Raw genomic sequence first — 7,601 nt, forward strand, 5'->3', positions numbered from 1 at the left:
GAGGAACGTCTTACTCTGACCTGAATCGTTTGATTCAGGATATTCGAGATTTATGCAATGCAAGCATAAATCTAGAAGAAATATTATTGATTATAACTTTATTAATAAAGTTCTTACCATAGTTTGATACACATCAGTCACACAACACTCTTATCTTTTATGTCTTGAATAAGCCGTTCCAAGTGAGAGAAGGACGATCCGCCGTCACCGAGAGACGTTTTAGCCGAACTTGCCATCTGAGCAGCGCTTCGTTGAAACTCGTCTTTCCTAACCTCCATAAGATTCCTCACAGTCTTCTCGATCACACTCCGATCACAAGTATCTTTCATGTCGAAGCCAAGCTTCCACTCCTCCTCGACCAGCCGGCTATTAACCTGCTGGTCGAGGAAATAAGGCCAGCATATCATCGGAACTCCTTCGTACGCACTCTCGAGCGTGGAGTTCCACCCACTATGCGTCAAGAACCCTCCAACGGCCGGATGAGCCAACACCTCCTCCTGAGGCGCCCAGTAGACAACGAACCCCCGCTCTTCACTCCCTTGTAACAGTTCCATTGGAACCTGACTCTCTCCGGCCACGGAATCCTGCCTTATAACCCACAGAAATCTCTGACCACTATTCACCAAACCATGCCAAAACTCCATCAGTTGATCCCTGGTCACTGTAGCTAGGCTCCCGAAGCTCACGTAGAGCACGGACTTGGGAGGTTGATCGTCGAGCCACACCAAGCAGAACCGGTCTTCCTCCCATAGGCTGTTGGAGAAGTCGGGTAGTGATGCGCCAGTGGCGGCTAGTTTGGCCTTGAGATGTGCGTGGAGTGGCGGCTAGTTTGGCCTTGAGATGTTTAGTATGAGACCGGTGGCTCGGGGATTGTTAGTGGACTCACACTTGTATAGTTCGATGTTTGGATCAGCAACGTTTCCTGAGCGACAGAAGCTTGGAAGGTCGCGGCGCCTGAGATACCGTTCCATGCCCGGCACACTCTTTACCATTACATCCAAATCATCATCTCCTACAATGGCAAAATACATATGAAGAATGTATCTTCATATGAACTAATTGAGTCTGAACTAAAGCATGTATCTTCAACCTTGCATTCTCTACTTAATACATGGTTAGATTAAACTGAACTTGCTTGATCATCTTCAACTATTCAATCACATATTTATCAAATGTTTGTCTTCTATTTTGTCAACACAAAGTAAACGCCTCAGAATTATCCTAAACTAGGATGAGTTCCAATAAATTGGCCTACATTTGGCCTACAAGTATATGAAGTGACATTACAATAAATTGACAAAAATAACAAACTTCTTCACAAAACAAGAGAGAGAGTTTGTTTGGTCTTATGTCATCTCATTTGTTTCATTAAAGCGATTACAATAAATTGACAAAAAAACTCAACCTTTTCACAAAATCTCAATTCACTTGTTTCATTAACATCATCACTATATGTTTGAACCATTCTCATTAATTTCCCAATCAAATTGAACACACCAAAAGTCCCAATGTAAAGCGCCAAGACCTTGACCACAAATCCACAAAACACAAACCAAATTAAATAAAAATGAAATCTTTTCCATATTCATTACCACAAACCAAACTAAATCACAATCAAGACCACATTTTTGAAGTGAGATCAGTAATTGACAAAAATTAAACTTTTTCACAAACAAAGTAAGAGAGAGACAGAGTTTGCTTGATATGACAAGTACATTTCTTGATTTCATTGGCAAACCATTAATTTATAACTAATTTCCCAATCAAATTGAACACAACAAAAGTCTCAATCCAAACCTCAATTCACAAAAACCACAAACCAAATCTCATAAAAATGAAATCTTTTCCAAATTCAACACCACAAACCAAAACAAAACATAAAAAAAATGCAAAATCGCACCTGTAAAAGGAAGCTCTCCAGATTGAATAAGCTGAGGAAGACAAAAGAAAACCCAAAGGCAAGCAGCACTGATAGTCCTAACAATAAACAAAGGAATCCCAACCTCCTCCGCCACATCCAGAGGAAACTCTAATCCCCCATCCGCAATCACACACGAAATCCGGTCTCCTCCTTCGCCGCCGCCGCCGCTCTGCAGCAATTCCTTGAACAGAGGCTTGGTGTGGACCTTCATAGACTCGAAAACCTCCAAGAATTTGTCGCCGCGGGGGTGATTCTCCGGCAATCCGTCGGAGATCGCCTGGAGGCGGAAGCCGGGGTAGGAGTGGAAGCGGGATTGGACGTTGGAGTAGCGGCGGAGGCGGGCGTCGATGTGGTCGGTGACGAGGAAGGTGACGTGGAGGCCGCCCAGGCAGAGGAGCTCCGAGAGTTTGAGCATCGAGTTCACGGGGCCCTGCAGGGGGAGGGGGAAGATCAGTACGCGCGGCCGCGGCGGTGATTGGGCCATCGGGAAATGGAGTAGATGGAATTAGGTGAGCGAGAGTTGAGTTGTGTGGGGATTTTTTTGTCGGAATTTGGTGGTGGCGATGTTTTCGGTGGGATGTGTTATTATTAGCCAATTTGGATAAGCTCTATTAGTGGATTTTTATTCTACTAGGAATTTTTAAATTAATGTGATGAATTAATATATTCTTTGCACGTAGAAGGTAAATTATTGCAAAAATTAATAATTTTGGTCAATTGTTAATAAGTTTATTATAATACTTTATTTGTTTATTAAAAGACTAAAGAGAGTAAAATAATTAAAGTTGTGTTAGTTGATGGTTAAATTCACAGTAACATTGGCAGTGTAATGAAAATATTTTTAAAAAATAAAAATTGACTAATTTTATAAGACAAACAAAAATGATAAGAAGAAAACTAATTTAGGTGAAAGTACAATTTTGAATGATCCATAATATCATATTTGATGTGGCAATTGAAAAATACTAAGTGGACGATATGTTCGGATGCTAAATGAAATAGTGAAAATAAAAATGACCCATAATATCATTTTTGATGTGACAATTGAAAAATACTAAGTGGACGATATGTTGGGATGCTAAATGAAATAGTGAAAATAAAATAGAGTTGTTCGGATTGTACTGTAACACATATTTGATATCATCCGCTTTGGGTCAAGTCCGCACGGATTTGTTTTTGGATCACTCTCAAAAGGCGTCAAACTAAATTGAATATGAATTATATACACCTACTTCCCTCATACTCACAATGTGGGATTGGTTTAGTAAAATAATACTCCTAATATTATTTATTTCTGTTGGCAATTGAAACATAAAATGAACATAAAAAATATCCCACATTGGTGTACACAAAGAGCTTAATCCACTATATAAGTCCCATGGGCCTCTCCTCCTATCACCAATTGGTTTTAGGATGGAACCCATGGATTTCTATCATGGTATCAGAGCGGGTCACCGATTGTGGGCTAAAATTGACTGACCCAGCAGTATAACTGGGCTGAAACTATATAAGTCTCATGGGCCTCTCCTCCTATCACCAATTGGTTTTAGAATGGAACCCATGAATTTCTATCAATTTCCTTCTTTGACTTCTATCAAAGATTACACTCGTATTTGTAGGGCAAGAAAGAGATCTCCTATTTCCAAGTACAACTTGACGGAATTTGTTCATCTCCAATAAACTTAACATTAGCTGAAGAGCAAACTGCAGTAGTTGGTTTCCCTTGGAAGGTCAAGCTAACTCCTTTCAACTCTATGTCTTTACAAGGATGCCATTTGCTGCAATCAATCTTCACCCCGACTTCTTGCCTCGAGCTACCATGAACGTCGATGAATTTCACACCTTCTATAGCTACACTCGATTCACCACCATCACATTTCTTGTCTGGGCAATAATGTTGATCGATGATGATCGGATTTTCCACGTTATCAATCACATTGCCCTCAAAATGGATATCGGAAACAAGGCACGGTGGAGAGGGCTCCGAATGTCTTGATCCTCACCCCGTTTAGGGTGTTTTTGAAGTTGCATTTGGCTACCCGAATCGATCGGACTTCCTTCTCGTCCTCATACTTCCCGGGGCTCCCGATGCTGACGCCGTGCCCTGGCCCGCAATTCACGCCTGTGATGTTCATGTGGGTTATCCCGTCTCCTATGGAGACGCAGTGGTCTCCAGTGGCGATGTTTGCACCGTTGATTATGATGTTTTCGGATTTTCCGAGGTGGATGCCGTCGGTGTTGGGGCTGTCGCCCGGAGCGGTGGCGTGGATGTTGGTGAAGGTCACGCCTTTGCAATTGTTGACGTTAAAGTGTAACTTTTTGCTGTTGAGAGAATGGATGTCTCTAATGTGAACATTGTTGACATGCTCTAGCTTCAATGACTGTAAATTAGGGTTAGAGTCATGAAAATAGAAACTTTTGAGACGACAAGTGTTTTAATACACAGTTGGCAAGTAAGAGAACGATAGTATGAAAAAAATATTAGAGTATTGTTAATGGAGAATGCTAAAAATAAAAGGGGACTATTTTTATGTGATGTATCAAAATGGATAGCGTGTCTGTTTTTATGGGATGAAGGGAGTATGTAAAAGTGAGACTCTTATTCTTCTAACTTTTTTTCCAATCACTTTCAATAACATTTCCTAAAACCCATGCCACAATAAAACGAGACTCATAGTGTTGCAGTGGAAATTAACAGTGTTACATATGGGTGCAAATTTAGTTCTCGGGTTTCGGGAATACCCAATCCCGACCCAATACTCGACGGGTTTTGGATACCCAAAACCAGAATATAAGGGTTTGTGTACGGGTTTGGGTAGTTAATGTTACGATTTATCGAGTTTAGGGTACCCGAAACCCGTATTAGGGTACCCAACTAATACCCGATTAATTTTGTATTTGTGATAAATATTTTTATTTAGTATAGGGTTTACGGCCTGTAGGGTAAATTAATTTAATCACATTTAGATTTATGAATGTTTTTAGTAGTATAATGCAACTTGATTTAGGGTTGCTTTGACATTTTATTATTCTATTATCTTGACTTCAATACTTCTTCACATTTGTGTTCTGTTTTATTTAAACATCATATTGCATTATTTATAGTCTTACTTGTTATCTTTTCAATATATAGTTATGCTTTCTCTATTTTATTTACGTGTTTATTTAGAATCTTAAAAAATTTATTTTAATCTCTTTTAAGTTTCAATAAATAGTAATAGTCAATAAATAGTATTTTTAATAACTTTTTGTGTTATTTTTAATAATTTCTATTCTCATCAAAATATAATTTATATAAATAGAATATATTTAAAATATAATAATTTCGGGTTTATGGGTACGCGATTAGTTGGGTTCGGGTACCCGCATCGAGTATTAGGTACCCGAATTCAAATACGGGTCGGGTATTGGGTATGATATTTTTGAGATTTCGGGTTCGGGTACCTGAATTTTTGGGTTTGTGTACCTGCGGGTATCCAAATTTGCAGGCCTAGACTGTTACATAAGAATATATGGTTCAAAGAGAAGTGACATCAGAAATTCCCTACCGGTGCCGGATACCGAGAGGTCATCGACCCGGCGAAACTTGATCCAATAATCCATTTCGGGAGTAGGAACTTCAGGAGCAATTAGGGTTCGATCTAATACAAAATTGGTTTTGCCAATGCATGGCCCTAAAAATTCAACATCACTTAATAGATAATCTCCTTTTGGAACACTTAGTGTGCCTCCATCAGTTGCACAAGCTTTGTTCCTTGAATCTAAAAAATCCTGCAACAAAATCATAACCCTAAATTAAGATAAAAATAATTAAGTATGCAACAAACTATATCATGTCACGAAATCCTTTGTTAGTTTATGTGACAATGCTTCTTTATATGATACTCCTACCTCTTTGCTATTTGTGTGGGCATTGTATTGAGAAACTGTGAATATGTTGCTTTGGCAATGGACATGAAGAGTGCTCCAAATGGATAGAAGAAAGAAAATAACAATGCTTTGAGACAAAAAATTTGAATCCATTGATGAGGTATTAAGATTGTTTGTGAATTGTGATGATATGAACTCAAAATAGCGACACTTCTATTTATATCTCTAAGTTGAAGTTATGCATTAAAGTTAGTAACTCAATGTTGTTTATGATGGGGTTGGCAGCAGAAGCATGAATAAATTAGAGAATTAGATCTATTTAGCAGATTATTTAGACAAAATCTATTCGTGCAATTATCACATGTATCATGCTCATAACTTGAATTAAAACATGATTTTCTATGGAGCAGAAGTTGTACCTTCTTGATTCTCCAAAGAATCGCGGATGGCTTGCTACTTCTCCACGTGTCGATCTTCAATACTCGACCTCGGATCTTCTGACTGGTTCCCGAACCGTATTCCGATATCAGTGTGCGTTGATCTCACCAGAACACTACGACTCGAATAAAGAAGACATAAATTCTCACGGAGGAGAGCTGGAAAATTCGATCCCTACACTGTGATGAGATGGACGAAAATTTCAAAAATAATATTGTGTGTCTGCCTCTCCTTTATTCTCCTATTTATATTTAGTTCATATTGAGTCCAGACAAAAATCTATGGAAGGTTTTGGATAAGGCCTCCCCCAATTAGCTTAGGACTAATTAAATTGAACCCACAATTTAATACAAGCTTATATTGGAATATTATTTGCAGCCATTACAGAAATAATATTGCACTGCCCATCCAAATCCGAAATTACGAGTAATCCGGGTTTTCATTTTAAATTAAATATTTATTTCCCGCACTTAAGATAGAAATGTCCATTAATTAATTATTGTCTGCTATGGACAGAATTAATTAACTTCTTATTAATTCCAAGAGTGGACTTAGCACGAAACCCTTATTTATTATTCATAGAGTAATCAAACTCCAACGACCTAGGTTCCGCATAATAAAACCTTGTTTCACGCTCCTCTTGGGGACATTATCAAACGAGACTCCCCCGCGTGCGTTTCTACATAATAGCAATCCTAGCACCGCTAGATATTAATCACCACCACCCAATATATCAGGCCTATTGGGTTACGAAAAACCCGCACCATTTGATAAGTCAAAGTAGTGCATAATAAATATCGTCTTTCAGTAGATAGCATAAAGACACGTCTTGCTGTTAGATCCGTTCAGTGCTATACCACACCAATGTCATCTTATTTCACTAAGGCTTAGAAACAATCGGACTGACATTGCAACCTTTCTCGATAGGTAGTCAAAGCCTATCTAGGTTGTGAAATTCTTCTTTTTCTTTGTTCAGAACTGACCGTGTTACCTTAAAGTGGACGACGCCCACAACCGGTCTACTAAAACAAAGACTCAGACTTTGTTAAGTTTCTTATACATTTAAATATGTAATAAAACAACCATTAAGTGTTAAACATAACAATATTATGACAAAAATAATCCGTTTTATTCCTTAGAAAATAAAATAAGAGTTATTATAGTATCCAATCACTCGAAAGGTGATTTCTAGTATACAAAACTCTAATCGTTTAACGCACTATTCCAAAGTTTATCTATGGAATGTTGAAAACTTAAATCACCGACCTCCATATAATTCAAATTGTTTTTATTATTTAGCACACAGTGACGTTAATAAAGTTTTGCATCTTATGCATATGCCCTTTTTTATTATACATTCAATACTATTCAT

At 38.2% G+C, this 7,601-nt stretch overlaps 1 pseudogene; it reads right to left on the reverse strand.

The window, feature by feature from the left end:
• Positions 1-58: 58 nt before the first annotated feature.
• Positions 59-2,525, reverse strand: LOC121775319 (annotated as a pseudogene).
• Positions 2,526-7,601: the final 5,076 nt, after the last annotated feature.

This window comes from Salvia splendens, chromosome 17 (assembly GCF_004379255.2).
Source record: "Salvia splendens isolate huo1 chromosome 17, SspV2, whole genome shotgun sequence".
Classification (NCBI taxonomy): domain Eukaryota; kingdom Viridiplantae; phylum Streptophyta; class Magnoliopsida; order Lamiales; family Lamiaceae; genus Salvia; species Salvia splendens.